Below are 16,346 nucleotides of genomic sequence, written 5' to 3'. Positions count from 1 at the left end.
CAAATCAAGTAAACCTCACACAGTTATAAACAAGGGTCACTCAAAAAAGCAAGTTTATCATATAGAGAGCTGCAATTCTACTTTCTACATAGTATCAGTAATTGGTGAAAAGGTTGATGCAGTACATTTATTTGCAAAGAATAAAGTGTTTTTTACTGTCCAGATCAATAATAAAACCACAGAGTTTAAAGTAGACACTGGCTCAAAGTGTAATCTTATGTCAGCAGACACATTTGCTAAGGTGAGAACTAATGAACAACTTAATGTGAATACTAGTAGGAAACTTGTTGCTTATGGAGGTGAAGAAATCCAAACCAAAGGCTCAGTAGTGCTTTCATGTTATTTGGCTAGGAACTGTTACAGTTTGTTATTCTATGTAGTCTTAAGACTTGTGCAGTCATTATTGGGTCTCAGACGGTTTGAGAATTAATTTGCTCTCTTTTACCAAAGAAGTTCAACATATAAGCACATATTCTAGTTCTGATTTTACTGAAGCTATTTTCTGAGAGTATGTGGTGTTTTCTATGACAACTCAGGCAAATTTCCAGTTGTGTATTCTATGAAGTTAGACCCAGAGGTCAGTCCAGTGGTCATACCAGCAAGAAAAGTTCAGATAGCTGTTCAGAATAAAATTAAGGCTCAGTTGGATAAAATGGTACAGCAAGGTGTAATTTGTCCAGTTACAGAGCTAACTGAATGGGTGTTGTCAATGGTAGCCGCCCACAAAAAATGCTCAGATGAAATTAGAATATGTATTAACCCAAGAGATTTGAACAAAACATTAAAGAGACCACATCATCCAATGCATACAGTCGAGGAAGTTGCAGAACTAATACAAAATGCCACTGTTTTTTTCTGCAAAAAAGTTGATTTTGGCAAGTGATACTTGATAGCAAATCTTCATTACTGACTACTTTCAGTACCCCATTTGGTAGATATAGATTCCTCAGTATGTCATTTAGAATAAATTCTGCAAGTGAAGTCTTTCAGCGTGCAATGGAGCAAATTTTTTCAGGTTATCCTTGTGCCATAATAGTAGATGATTTATTGGTTGGAGGCAATGGTGAAGCAGAGCTGACAGAAACATTAAGTTTTAGACAGAGCACATGAAGTGAATTCAAGCTCAGGCCTCTGAAGTGCAAATTCAGACTACCAGAATTTACATATGTAGGTCATTTATTTACTAGCACTGGCTTGTGACCAGACCCATCCAAGCAAGCAGCCATTCTTGAGATGCCAGCACCAGATAATGTTCAGGCTCTACAACTTTTTTTGGTATGGTCAACTATTTAGGCAAGTCTATACCAGACTTCTGAGTTGACAGCACCTGTGAGAGAGCTAATGCCCAAAATATTATATGGTCTTGGTTGGAACAATTCCAGGGAGCATTTTATGACCTTATGTGAAAAATTGCCACCCCACCTACATTGAGATACTACAATGTCAATAAACTAGTAACTCTTTCCTGTGATACTTCAGAATTTGGTCTTGGCACAGTTATTCTTCAAGAAGGCAGACCGGTAGCCTATGCATCTAGAACTCTTAGCCAAACTAAAATCCAATATGCTTAAATTGAGAAAGAACTTTTGCCAATAGTATTTGCATGTTCAAAGTTTCATGATTTTATATATACGGTCAAGCTATTCAGATGGAAACTGATCACCAGTCTCTAGTTACTATTCGAAAGAAGCCTATGCATTCAGTTCCAGTGAGATTACAAAGAATGATGCTCAAATTGCAAAAGTACAACTTCAAAATGGTCTATACAAAAGACAACCTTCTTTATCTGGGTGATACCTTATCCAGCTCACCCAGAAATAGAACAGAACAGCTTCATGCAGAGACTTTTGACTTTGATATCATGGAAGTGCATAATTTTTGATGAGCTAAGAGATCATACAAAGACTAGTCCGGTTTTGCAAAAGCTCAACCACTACATTAATGTTGGATGGCAGTCAAAGCAATTTAGTGTACAACCTGATGTGCAAACTTATTTTCCTTACAGAGATGAGATGTTGATGGAAGATGGCATTATTTTCAAAGGTCTTAAATTTATTGTTCCTGCTTCCTTACAACATGAATATATCCAGATTTTGCATTATGGTCACCCAGGTTCCAAATCTACCAAAAGAAGGATGAGAGAACTAGTATTTTGGCCTTCTTTAGTAAAAGATATTGATAAAGTACTTTCTTCTTGTTCAGTATGCAATAGTACTAAACCACACTTACAAAAAGAACAACTTCAGCTACGTCAAGTTCCTGAACTATCTTGGTCAACAGTAGCCACCGATATATTCAAGTGGAACAATCAGCATTACTTAGTGTTGGTAGACTCTTAATTGAACTGGTTTGAGATTGATTTACTACCTAATCTAATGTCCACTGCTATTACCAAGTTGAAATGTCATTTCTCAATCCATGGTAGTCCACACACAGTTATTTCTGACAATGGTACTCAATTTACTAGTCAGTTGTTTCACAAATTTGCAATAGAATGGGACTTTGTGCATTTTACTGTTAGTCCACAATATTCACAGTCAAATGAACTAGCTGAATGTGCAAGTACATAGTGCAAAGCAATTACTTGAGAGGTAATACTGATGTCTTTTTGAATTTACTCAATCTCAGAAACATACCCCTTGATGATACAACTTGGCTCGCCTACTCAGAGACTTCTATCCAGGCAAACCAGAACAACACTGCCTATTAGTTACAGTTTGTTGAGGCCTAAAGCTAAGAACAACAGGACAGCTAGAGTCCAATTCAGAAAGTGTTCTTTCCAGAAGTCCAATTATGATAAATTGAGCAGATTTCTTCGTTTATTGAAAGGAGGAGAGATAGTAAGAATACATACAGTGAAAGGTTTCAACCAGATTGGTTGAGTAACAGTTATATGTACTGAGCTGAGATCCTACTTCATAGAATCTTTTGGTGTGGAGTACAGGAGAAATCATAGACATCATCTTCCTGTGCCAGAATCAATATTGTAGCATTCTTCCTGTGATACAGACTCTAGAACTCAGAGCAATCCAGACAATGTTCCTGTTGTAGAATGTGTCTTGACTTCTACTTCCATTCCTGATGATGATGTTTCTGATGTCCCTAAGGTTGAACATTCAGCAGAGACAATCCCAGTTGGTAGACCTGATTCTAATCTTTGTGTCACACAATTTGGTTGTATTTCCAGACCTAGTGCGAAATACACAGCAACCTGGCCGTAATTGTCTATATGTATTTAGTTCTGTATAATTGCACGACAAAGAATTATTTGTATTAGGAAGAGCCGACATCAAAGGATCAAAAAGCGGCATCACTATGAACGCTTGGCCGCCACAAGCCAGTTATTCCTGTGGTAACTTTTCTGACACCTCCTGCTTAAAACACAAAAAGCCAGAAGCATCGCAAGTCCCTGCATTCATGGTCTTTAATAATACTGAAAAGCAAGATCAAGCAAGCTTTTACTCTTCTGCTCCACGGGAGGTTTATGTTCTCACTGAGCTCACCTTAGGACACCTATGTTACTCTTTGACAGGTGTACTGCCCCGGTCAAACTCCCCACCTGACACTGTCCCTGGAGCGGGTCACACCTGGACACCTGGGCACTTGGAGCCAGAAGTGAGAGCCCCAGTGGGGCTCACCCCCACACCTCACCGGGTAAGTGAAAAAAATAAGAGTAGTGGTATTTCACCAGCAGCCGAGGCCTCCCACTTATTCTACACCTCTCATGTCTCTTCACAGTGCCAGACTAGAGTCAAGCTCAACAGGGTCTTCTTTCCCCATGGATTCTGCCAAACCCGTTCCCTTGGCTGTGGTTTTGCTAGAGAGTAGGTAGGGACAGTAGGAATCTAGTTCATCCATTCATGCATGTCACTAATTAGATGAAGAGGCATTTGGCTACCTTAAGAGAGTCATAGTTACTCCCGCGTTTACCCGCGCTTCATTGAATTTTTTCACTTTGACATTCAGAACACTGGGCAGAAATCACATTGTGTCAACACCCGTCTTGGGTCTTCACGACGATGTTTTGTTTTAATTAAACAGTCGGATTCCCCCAGTCCACACCAGTTCCAAGTCAGCTGTTGGATGATGCAGGATGCCGGGTCAGGACCGGTGCCAACCACAGCTGGGGTGATCCACAGAAAGGGCCCAGCGCATGTCCAGAGTCACTGCCCTCTGTCCCCCAGGCCCCCCCCAGGAGGGGGGAGCACAGCTAGGGAGAGACACCTCATCCAGCTGTGGTGCACGCCCAGCCCTGCTTCATACCCAAGCCCGACTTGACCCAGCCCTTAGAGCCAATCCTTATTCTGAAGTTACGGATCTGGCTTGCTGACTTCCCTTACCTACATTGTTCTAACATGCCAGAGGCTGTTAACCTTGGAGACCTGCTGCAGATATGGGTACAGCCCTGCATGAGATTTACACCCACTCCCCCAGATTTTAAAGGGTCGGCGAGAGCTCTCTGGTTGCCACCGGAACCGCGATGCTTTCCAGGGTGTGGGCTCCTCTCTCAGGTTGAACCCATTCCAGGGTGCCCTGCCCTTTACAAAGAAAAGAGAACTCTCCCAGTTGTCCCTGCTGGCTTCTCCAGAATCATTTGCATTACTGCACTGGACGCTGCAAGGCACCCATCTCCACCGCTCTGGATTTGGGGATCTGAAACAGACTCCCTTTCAATCAGCCGAGGGTGACAGAGGCAATCGCCCGTCCCTTCAGAACGACGCTTGCCTCTCTCTGACTGACCCATGTTCAACTGCTATTCACATGGAACCCTTCTCCACTTTGGCCTTCAAAGCTCTCGTTTGAATATTTGCTACTACCACCAAGATCTGAAACCACGGCGGCTCCACCTGGGCCCTCACCCTGGTCTTCAGTGCCACAGTGGCGGCCCTCCTACTCATTGCAGCATAGCCCCCTCAGCTCCCAGTGCTAGCGACAGCTGGGTATGGGCTCGACACTGCAGTGCCAACCATTATCAGGGCTAGTTGATTTGGCAGGTGAGTTGTTACACACTCCTTAGTGAACTCTGACTTCCATGGCCACTGTCCTGCTGTCTATATCAACCAACACCGTTTCTGGGGTCTGATGTGTGTAGGCATTGGGTGTCTTAACCTGGAGTTCAGTTCATCCTGCAGTGCCAGTTCTGCTTACCAAAAGTGGCCCAAATGGGCTCTCGCATTCCATGCTCGGCCCCAAGCCAGCGAGTCATGTTTCTTACCCATTTAAAGTTTGAGAATAGGTTGAGATCGTTTCAGTCCCAGGACTTCTAATTTGCTTTACCAGATAAAACTGCATCCACTGAGTGCCAGCTATCCTGAGGGAAACTTTGGAGGGAATAAGCTACTAGATGGTGCAATTAGTCTTTTGCCCCTATACCCAGGTCAGACCGATTTGCATGTCAGGAGTGCTACGGACCTCCACCAGAGTTTCCTCTGGCTTCTCCCTGCCCAGGCATAGTTCACCATCTTTCGGGTTCCACCAGGTGTGCTCACGCTCCACCTCCCCGACGGGATGGGTGAGACAAGCCGGCGGGGCGGAGGGATCCCGCCTCAGCCAGTGTATGCCGGCCCTCACTTTCATTGAGCCGTGGGTCTCCTGCCCACACTTGGACTTTCACACTTGTTAAGACTCCTTGGTCCATGTTTCAAGGGAGAACGGGTGCATCACCAATATCACCGCGGACCCCGGGCACCTGAGGTGAGCCTGCCGGCCCAGTGGGGGGACACAGTTGGGCCACACTGATGGCAGTCTGGCCCCAGTTGACAGTCACGCTGGGAGTCGGGGGCCCCCACCGTGGGGGTGGGTGTGGTGGTGGTCTCCCATGATCCCAGGGCATGGCGAGGGCTGATGCCATGGGCTGTAACACTCTCCTCTGGGGAGGGGAGCCACCTTTCGCACAGCCTTCCCGGCTGACTCGGAGCCAGTCAAGGTGCACTGCTATGAAGGAAGTAAGCCTGACGGCAGTTGGCATGCCCAGGGACAGTACCCCCCAAAGGGGGATCCGCCTCCCCCGGCCGCAGAGTTGAATCCTCTGGGTGGAATGTGTGGACCTGACCCGTTTACCTCTGAATGTTTTCACACCCTCTTGAACTCTCTCTTCAAAGTTCTTTTCAACTTTCCCTTGTGGTACTTGTCCGTTATCGGTCTCGTGCTAGTGTTTAGCCTTAGATGGAGTTTACCACCTGCTTTGGAGTGAATTCACAAACAAGCCGACTCCAGGAAGACCTGATCCCGACACGCCAGGGGCCACCACTGGCCTCATACTCTTCACGGGCTGAGCCTTGAACACAAGGAATTGGGCACCCTGGGCAGCACCAGGGAGACGGGCTTCCGCACTCCACATTTCCCTGCACCCATCGCTCAGGTGGGGATTCAGTGCTGGGCTCTTCCCTTGCTGCTACTGAGGGAATCCTGGTTAGTTTCTTTTCCTCCACTTAGTATATGCTTAAATTTGACTGGTCGCCTCATCTGATCTGAGGTCGTGTTCTGAGCATCGTGGGCGTGGGGGCTGGATGGCGGGAGCCTCGGGGATGGATGGACTACTCATCGTATTGCCCTGGTCTGCGCACCTGCTCCCTGCCACCGGACTCTGGCCGGCGGATGGCCGATGCGGCCTCGGCACATGGGAACTGCACGGACATCAGACTCCGCCCCAGGAGGGCAACCACAGCCTCAGGGGTGGGCCGGACATGTGCCTGCTCCCTACTGTCCTCGGACAGGTTTCCCAACTTGGGTGGTGGGGGACTCCTCTCCTCCATCCGTGTCTCTCACTGGGGAGAACGAGGGGCCCGCCTGCTGCTGGCTCACTCCACTCCCAGGCCATGCCCTCGACAGGGCTGGACACCCCCAGGGGGCGATAGAAGGCACGACGACCCTCAGACAGGCATAGCTCTGGGAGTAACCCGGGGCTGCAAAATGCGTTTGAAGTGTCGATGATCAATGTGTCCTGCAATTCACATTAGTTCTTGCAGCTAGCTGCATTCTTCTTCAACACACAAGCCGAGTGACCCACTGCTCAGAGTCATACAGTTCTCGTTTGCCAGGAGCATCGCTGCCTGTGCGGCACTGCACCTCGAGATGAGCACACGAGGTTTCACGGGCATAGTCGCGGGTGCCCAGACCAGGGTTACTGGCCCCATGCCGTGGGACAGCAGGGAGTCACGTGGCTGCACCATCAACCTTCCGGGTCTTTGAATCGATGCCCCATGGGGAGTGGGGCATCCTCTACAGGTACTCATGACTGACAGAGGGGAGAGGACACTGGTGTGCCACCCCGGGGGTGGCCCAGCATGGCCAGAAGGGTCAGGCTGTCTTCCCTTTGCCGCGACAGCACCCTCTCCGTCCCCCTACTGTATGGGGAGCCAGCAACCTCTGGAACATGTGGCGGTCCACAACACTGGGCCAGGGGCACCCTTCGCCACCGTCCTCTCAGGGCAGCAGAGGAGCTCCCACCACACGGATGGGACCACCTCCCTCCCACTGCCAGGAGGCGAGGGGGGATGGACACCACCCCTCCTCTCACTCCCCCTTCCCCCAGGAGCTGCGACCTTTGTCCCGCCAGCCTCCACCGGGGCACATGGAGAGATGGGAGTCAGAGAGAGAGAGAGAGACAAAGAGGGTCGGGGGGTGAACAAAGAGAGGCCCTGGTACCTGAGGACAGCACTGTCCTGGGAACCTTGGCGTTAATGATCCTTCCGCAGGTTCACCTATGGAAACCTTGTTACAACTTTTACTTCCTCTAGACAGTCAAGTTTGATCATCTTCTCGGCGCACCACTGGGGGCCATGACCAACTTACATGGCTTAATCTTTGAGACAAGCATATGCTATTGGCAGGATCAACTAGATAGGAGCATCTTGGTGGGCGGAGCTCATACCTCCACCAATGGGAGGGGTTCCTCTCCTGGCAGAGGGGGCACCCCAGGTGCTGGTTGTGGACTGGTGACCACAACCCCTGAGGGCTGCAGGTTGGTGCAGAACACAGCAGAGGTCGGAACCATAGAGTGAGGGAGAGAGCTCCTATGCTCAGGGGCAGCCTGGTTCATGACAGGACCCCTTCGCCTCAGCCCAGGTTCGGTCTCACCTCTACTTCTCCCCCCACCTGCTCCTCACACCTGGGGGCAGAGAAGCTCAACCCACAAGCCATGACCTGCAGAGCCACGCCGCAGGGGTTCTCCACCAGTGGGAGTCGGTAGGCCCGATCGATCAATGGATGGTGGGGAGAGGTGCCTCGACCCCACAGCACAGGCACCTGGTGGGAAATGCTCTCCCCAGGGTTGGGACCCACACACACATCTGACGGGATGCCCCATCATCACTTAACTCCTGGAGGCTGCCAAATCGTGCCTGATCGAGCGTGCCCGGCAGAGTGCGCCTGCCCCTGCAGAACTCACCTTGGGCATGTAGGGTCAGATCCACTCTCATGAGGGCTTCCAAGTCCCCCTCCTTTGAGGTCCAGTGCGATTACGGGGCATTGTGATTTTTTGAGAACGCCTCCAGGAATGGGGCAAGGTTGGATGCCACTGCCTGGCCGGGAGCACTCCGGGCCCCTCAGCACTCCACCCAGCACTCCCTTGAGGACTACCCTGGCAGGCCTCCCCTTCAACCTTGAAGAGAGGCCTCCTTTCCTGGCCGCAGCCCCGGCCTCACCTCGGGGGAACCCCTCCGCCTCCCTGTCCCCTGCAGTCTGTCAGACCATGCAGTGTCCCCGTGCCCTCGGGGGTCTCTCAAGGGGGCTTCCCTCCAATCCCAGCTCTCCCCGCGTAACTCCTCTTTGGCCATCATGGGGCAGGTAAGCTCCCATAAGGGCTTTCGAGTCCCCCCTCCTTTCCAGTCCAGAGCACCATGGTTCTCATCTCCCCCATATCTCCTGAAGGCTGCTGGACTGTGCAATGTCCCAGTGCCCTTAGGGGCTTCCCTCCTATCCCATCCGGCCCCATGGAACTCCCCTCGACTGCCAAGGGGCAGGTACCTTCCCATCGGTGCTTCCACATCCCCCCTGCTTTCACTTCCAGAGGGGTTCTGGGGACTTTGCAATATTTCAGGGATGCCATCGGGTACCAGGTGAGTTCGGACACCTTCCCTCCTGCCTGCTGGGAGCTCTCTGGGCTTCACAGCCCTCCGCCCTGTGCTCCCTTGAGAACTTCTGTCATGGGGGCCTCCGCCTAACCCCTCTCACCCAGTAAGGAGCTCTCCAGGCCCTGCAGCTGTCCACTAAATGCTCCCTTGAGGACTTCCATTGTGAGGGGGGGCTCTGCCTGACCCCACTCACACAAGCAGGAGCTCTCCTAGCCCTGCAGCCATCCACTAGATGTGCTCCCTTAAGGACCTCCATCCCAGAAGGTGGAGGGCATGATCCGGACCCTCAGACCCAGGCAGGAGTGCTCCTGTCCCCCCAGACTTCTGCCAGACACTCCCTTAAGGACATCCATCCCACTTTGGGGGGGCACAATCTGGACCCTCTCAACCAGGCGGGAGCGCTCCCTGTCCATCCTCTTTCCACTTCTCTCCTCCTTCCAGACTTCCACTGGGACGGACTCCCCCTCCGGGCTTCCCCTTCTACCCAGGCAGGAGGGCTTTCTTCCTGGGATATGTATCTCCTGGAGGCTGCCAAACTGTGCCATGTAACCTGTGCCCTCGGAGCCTCTCAGGAGAGCCTCCCTCTGATGCTGGCCGGCCCGCACAACTCCCCTTGGCTACCTAGGGGCAGGTCAGCCTTCATCGGGGCTTCTGAGTCCCCCTTTTCTGGTCCAGAGCCCTGCAGTCCCCATCTCCCCATATCTCCTGCAGGCTGCCGGACCGTGCCATGTCCTGGTGCCCTTGGAGCCTCTCAAGGGTACCTCTGATCCCAGCCACCCTCATGGAACTCCCCTCAGCTGCCAAGCGGCAGGTCCACTCTCATCGAGACTTCCAAGCCCCCCCTCCTTTCTGGTCCAGAGCCATTCTGGGGACTCTGCCATTTTGGGGATGCCATCGGATACCAGGCAAGATCAGACGTCTTCCCCCTGCCTCAGATTCCCACCGGTTTCTCCCTTGAGGACTTCTGTTGAGGGGCTCCACCTGCCCCCTTTCACTCGGGCAGGAGCTCTCCTGGCCCTACAGCCTTCTGCCGGTGGCTCCCTTAAGGACTTCCACCTGGAGGGGGGGAATGATCCGGACCTTCTCACATGGGCAGGACCTCTCCCAGCCTGGCCAATTTCTGCCCCTCTCTCACTTCCAGACTTCCATGGGGAGGGGACCCCCTGCGAGCTTCCCCTTCTACCCAGGCGGGAGGGCTCTTTTCCCAGGTTATGCATCTCCTGGTGGCTGCCAAACCATGCCATGTCACCTCTGCCCTCAGAGCCTCCCTCTGATCCCGGCCAGCCCAGTGGAACTCCCCTTGGCTGCCAAGGGGCATTTCTGCCCTCATCGGGGCTTCTGAGTCCCACCTCATTTCTGGTCCAGAACCCCACAGACCCAGTATCCTCCATATCTCCTACAGGTTGCTGGACCATACCGTGTCCCAGTGCCCTTGGAGCCTCTCAGGGGAACCTCCCTCTGATTCTGGTCGCCCTCACGGAACACACTTCAGCCGCCATGGGGCAGGTCCGCTCTCATTGAGACTTTTGTGACCCCCTCCTTTCCAGTCCAGAGCCATTCTGGGAAATTTGTGAGATTTTTGGGGATGCCATCGGGTACTGGGCGAGGTCAGATGCCTTCCCTCTGCCCTACAGGAGCTCTCTGGGACCCACAGACTCCCACCGGTCGCTCCCTTGAGGACTTTCATCATGGGGGCTCAATTAATGTCGTCAATATTCCACGACTGACTTCTCAAAGAGGGAGGATGTAAAATTGTGTGTGTAGTACATTTAAGAAGCATTTAAAGGTTGGCATGTGCATATAAATAGCAGGCACGTGCTAGCTTCAGTGCCATTTTGAGTGCAGCCAGAAAGTGAGCATGAGCATGTGTGAGTAGAATAGCTAGTTTGTTTACAAGTTTATCTAAGTTAAAGTTATTAAGCCTCAGTCCTGATGTGTTTTGTACATAATAAAGCTGCTTGAACAGAACTCACAAAGACTCCTCTGTTTTATCTTGACTAGACTTGAGCAACACCATCTATTACTTTTCTTCCTGTGGAAGGTAAGAGCTTCCTTTTGTTTATATGTAAACGTTTAGCCTCAGTCATCTTGAAGATAAAAGCCTTAAACCCAACTGGCACCAAAGCACAGCTCATTCTCAAACATTAGTCATCTCCAAAATTTAATTTCTATCTATTGTCACTAATACACAAATGTATTGCTATTTAGTGGATCTTCAACCATTAAATAATATTAATTGGCTTTTCCTTTGTAGTCATGGAAAGCACACATAACTACTTGAAATATGTCATAGTGACCCACCAAGATAAAATACAAATATGTAGGTACCATAATCACGTTTCAGGAATAAAAAGTTCAACATTCATACTCAAAAAGGGAACTATCATTGCACCACCAATAAAATTACTTAAACAGGACAAGCCCCATCAACAAAGCTATTGGTGGTGCTTTTTTGTTCCTCTATTTGAGGAAGAATACTAAACTATGCCCATGGATAGACCTGATAGGTAATATTCTTTATCTGATGATTGGAAGGAATTTAACTAATTATTTAGTTATTTTAAGAGGCTCACCCTGTTTAAGTAATTTTATTGGTGGTGCAATGATAGTTCCCTTTTTGAGTATGAATGTTAACCTTTTTATTCTTAAAACACATGATTTTAATTTTAATCTTGATTGGTTTGTTTTTAGTTTAAATTACTGTTTGTTGGTTTGTATGTATTCTGTTGGTCTGAAGAAGCAGCACTGATTTACCTCGAAAGCACTCACCATAATCTATTAATATAATAAATTATTGTGTTGTAAGTTGTGGTAGCCTGGAGTTCTCTTTCTCAGTTGTTTTTTTGATGTTTTATTCCACGCTTCTCTTCAGCAGTTTCTGTTTTGTTTTTGGAATCTATCACAATGCTAAATGTTCAGGTAGACCATTGTTATGGTACCCTTTACATCTACAACTTTCCACCACAAAGGTCCTTTCCATCTGGCCAGCCTTTCAAAGCTCAGAGTCCTTCCTCTGCAAGGTACATGTCCACCCCAGGCACAGGTGGGTATAAGTAGTACATATATCTGCACAATTTTCAGAGCTCTCGTACCCCGATAAAAAATAAAGGAGAAAGAGAGCTTCCAAAAGAAATGCATGAACCCTAAGGTAATATAATTTAGAGGGGGTGAATTTAGAGAGAACAGGAAGTTTTAACGTGGGGAAAGAATGAGATTAGGAAATGCCCCATCTCTGCCACACAGTAAAACTTTGAAATAGTACTCCTAGAGAGGATGGCAGGAGGTTATTGGTAATGTAACAATGATCTCTTCAAACATATACAGTTATGGTTAGTTACCTACACAATTGTAGTGTTTTTCATTGTTGCAGTATTCTTTACATCTGACATGGTTCTCAGGGCTCTCTGAAATTAGAATGCCATGAAGGACAGCCTTAGCAAATCCAGTTTTTGTCCTTGACCGACCATTCAATTTGTACTGTTTAGTGAATGCGTGGACTGAGGACCAAGTGGCTGCTTCTAGAGGGGTTTTAGAGTCCACTCCCTGCATGAAAGCCCATAAAGTAGCTACTGTTCTGGTAGAATGGGGTTTAACTATTTACCGTAATCTGAAAAAACACAAGTCAAATGTGGTGCAGATCCACTTGGAAATAGAGTCCATAGAAAACGGCAAGTCTATTTCTTTCCTGCAAAAGACAAACAGATTTTCTTAGGTCTTTAGTCTTGTCCAAATAAAACCTGAGCTCTCTGTGAACATCTAAGGAATTAAGTATTCTTTCTCCTTCCTTTTGATGACTCAGAAAGAAAAGAGGATGCTGGAAAGATTAAGAGTAATTTCAGAAACCACTTTAGGCATGAATGAAGGATTTGTATCAAGATTTAATCTATCTTGAACTTCCAAGATTGCTGCACACTGAGTAACAGCTTGTTTCTAGCTCTCCCAGTGCGAACACAGAAACTCAGCAGAGAAGGCCAGTAGACTTGTGTTTATGGGCAAATTTCAGTAAGTGCACTGCCTGGATGCCAAGAATAAAGAAATACAAAAGACCTGGAAAATAATCAGCTACAAAAAATTTGGAAGAAACTCTGACTGGGGAAAGTTCTGCAGCTGTTCAGCAAAAAGCAATTCAACCTCCAGATATGACTTCCAATAACCTACAGGAAGATATAAGACAGCTGCATATAGACCTGGACAAACTAAACAAAACACTGATGGAGTATATCAACACAAACAAAAGTGTGGAAAATAATGCAAGACACTTTAAACAGATATTTATATGAGATGATAAAGCTGCAAAAATCAGAAGTTGACATGAAGACATGAAGAAAAGGTGACTGGCTGAATATGAAACTGCTCAGGAAGAGATGTTTCAAAGAATAGTAGAATTAGAGGACAGAGCACACAGGGAAAACCTGAGATTTTCAGCTGTACCAGAGAAGCTGGAAGGAACAGGCTGCATTAATTTTATGAAAGCACAAACAAGCAACTGGACGGGTATTCCACAGCAGGAGTTGTTAGTTGAAAGGGCACATCATGTATATTGCTCCAAACCTAGCTATAAGAAAGCAATTTAGACCTTTAATAGTAAAGATGCAATCCTACTGGCAGGAGTTAATTCTGATAAAACTGTGGCAGAAGGACAAAGTATTAAAAGTGTGAGACAGCAGAGTGTTTGTGGAAAATGATTACTCTCTGTACACCAGGAAGAAAAGGAGTAAATCAGTTCCACTGTTCAGGGAATGTAGAGAGAGGAGTGAGATTCAAACTGCTGTATCCAGCTGTCTTTAAAGTATTCTTCCCTGGAGGAACAAAATCATTTGATGATGAAGAGCATACTAAGCAAGAAATACAAAAGTTTGTCCAACAAAAAGTGACCTGTGAAACAGAAGGAGATTCTGCTTCTTATTCTTCTGGTAAGAAAGACCACAGAGAGATTGTACCTGTGAAACCTTTTCCAGTATTTCAATGGAAAATGTTGGAGAGAAGGAAGGGAGCATGAGAGCTGACTAGAAGAATCAAGAGTACATTAAAAATGAAGCAGAGAGAGGATTTGGCTGATGTAGAAAAACAGTAATAAAACCATTAACTCAATGTGGGATTACAGTGCAATAATTATATTTGTGAAATATGACAGAACAAGAAAATCTGGAAATATTAGACTTTTTCAAAGTTTCCTGCATTTGTGAGGGACTCAAATATATGCCCTAACATCATGTCATAAATGTTCAAAAAATGCTTTGGGGAAGGGAAGAGAGGGGAGAAAGCTAACTGTAAGTAAAGAAAACATTTTCTTTTCTTAACAGTACTGTATTTGTATGGTTTTGTTTGCACGGTATTTTAAGTGTAATGAGGATTGTAAACAGGTGCTGCTGTTTTTTTCTTTTTCTTCCCTCTTCTCTCTTTCTTCTTGTACAGTTTTGAGAGGTGTAGACAATGCAATGTAAAAAAGCCAGGTTAAAAAGGCATGACAAAGTTAAAATTAATGTGTTTTTTTCATTTTTGCATGGGGAAATGACTGTATTAAGGAGCTTCGATTGATTTGTTTTAAGAGAGAGTGAGTAAATGAAAAATAATGTTGAATATTATGAGGCTTTTTTTCTAGCAAATGCATATATGCTTAGTAGGAATTCTGCAGCTGGTCTTTATGTTTCCATGGAAACAATCTGATAAAGAAAAACTGGCTGTCTGGTTTTCATGTCTCCATGGAGACAATTTGATAAAGAGAAACTAAAGGCAGTCTGGTGGAAGGAGACTGGCTTGAGGGAAAAGAAAAAGAGAAATTGGCTAGGACATAATGTTCTCTGAAAGCAATCAGGGGGGTTACCCAGGTGGGAGGGCTTTAAAGATAAGACAAAACCAATTAGACTTGAAGTAAAGTTTTCTCATTTTTTTTTTTTTGAAATGCAATGGGAATACTAATATAAACAGCTGTTTTTTTTCTTTTTCTCCCTTCTCTCTTTTTCTTTTAGTTTTAAGAAATGTAGGCATTGCAATGTAAAAAGGAGGAGAGAGGAGAAGTTGGGGAGAGAGAAAAGGTCTGGTTAAGAGAGTATGACAAGAAAAATCAGTATGCTTTTTCCCATGCTTGCATAGGGAAATGACTGGGTTAAAACTGTAGTCATTATCCAGTAACAAGTTTATTAGAAAACATGTAAATGAAAAAAATATATAAAAATATTATAGGGCTTTTTTTCTGGTAAATAAGGTAGCCTTAGCATTTTTTTGTCTGGTTTGCATGTCACTAGAAGACAATTTGATGAAGAGTAATGGCTTGGAGAAAATTTTCTCAGCCGGGAGAGCTACAAGATAGACAAAATCAAATAGCAATTACTAGCAGCACAGGCTGCACCATGTGCCTCAGCATGACTAAACTTTCTTTTTAGTTAATGCTAGCCTGTCTGTGTGGCTATCAACTTAGAACTTTTGTTATTAGGAAGCAAAATCTTCAATATTTGAAGATGTACATAGTTTTGTGTGTTAAGTTAATAGATTTTAGAAGGGGCTTGGCGAGGATTGTTTGTTCTGTTTGAGGGCTTTCAAAAAAAAACAAAAAGTTATGTAAGATGTGGTATAGGCTCAAGATATGACAAGAAATAACTGCATAAAAGACCAACCTGCCAAGCAATATACGCATGTAACATAAAAGTTGGAACTAGACATTTAAAAAAGCAGTTATACATAAAAGGTGGTAATAACTACATAATAAAATGATGCTTTCTGTAAAATTTCAATTTGAATGGTCTTACAGACAAATATAAAAAATGAAAGACTAGTGCACTATATTAAAAATAAGAAAGTGCAAATAAGCTATGCTACAGGAGACATACCTGGAAAGAACTGAACATATAAATTTGAAAAAGAAAGGTTTTCAGGATGGTTACTCAGTGGACTATCTGGGGCAAAGGAAAAGAGGAGTACTTATATTAATTGCAAGAGGAGCTCCAATAGTGCTAGAAGAGGGGAAAAAAAGATAATAATGGAAGATATGTAGCACTAAGGGGCTATTGGCAAGGCAGGATGATTACACTGGCCTGCATTTACATTCCACATAAAACTGCTATAATGGAGCTTAAGAAAATTCTAGGAGAAATACTCAGCTTTCAGCAAGGAATATTACTTATAGGTGAAGACTGGAATTTGGTTTGTAGCAGTGAAGATGTGTCTGGAGGGCCTAGATGGGAAAATATAAGAAAACACGGTAGAAATTTGAAGAATTTTATGAAAATGCTTGGTATGGAAGATATGAATTCAGTACTAGGAGTTCAGAGTGAA

General features: G+C 46.2%; 1 non-coding gene and 1 pseudogene across 1 annotated transcript; both read right to left on the bottom strand.

The window, feature by feature from the left end:
• Positions 1-3,166: 3,166 nt before the first annotated feature.
• LOC122800630 lies at positions 3,167-6,479 on the bottom strand (annotated as a pseudogene).
• Positions 6,480-6,866: 387 nt separating this feature from the next.
• Positions 6,867-7,020, bottom strand: LOC122800520. The gene has a single exon (XR_006364566.1). It is a non-coding gene; the product is annotated as a 5.8S ribosomal RNA (ribosomal RNA).
• Between the last annotated feature and the right edge of the window lie 9,326 nt (positions 7,021-16,346).

This window comes from Protopterus annectens, chromosome 4.part0, assembly GCF_019279795.1.
Source record: "Protopterus annectens isolate FY-2018-M chromosome 4.part0, PAN1.0, whole genome shotgun sequence".
Taxonomy (NCBI): Eukaryota; Metazoa; Chordata; order Ceratodontiformes; family Protopteridae; genus Protopterus; species Protopterus annectens.
Note: the sequence above shows the minus strand (reverse complement) of the source record. Positions and strands in the feature narration are given on the sequence as shown.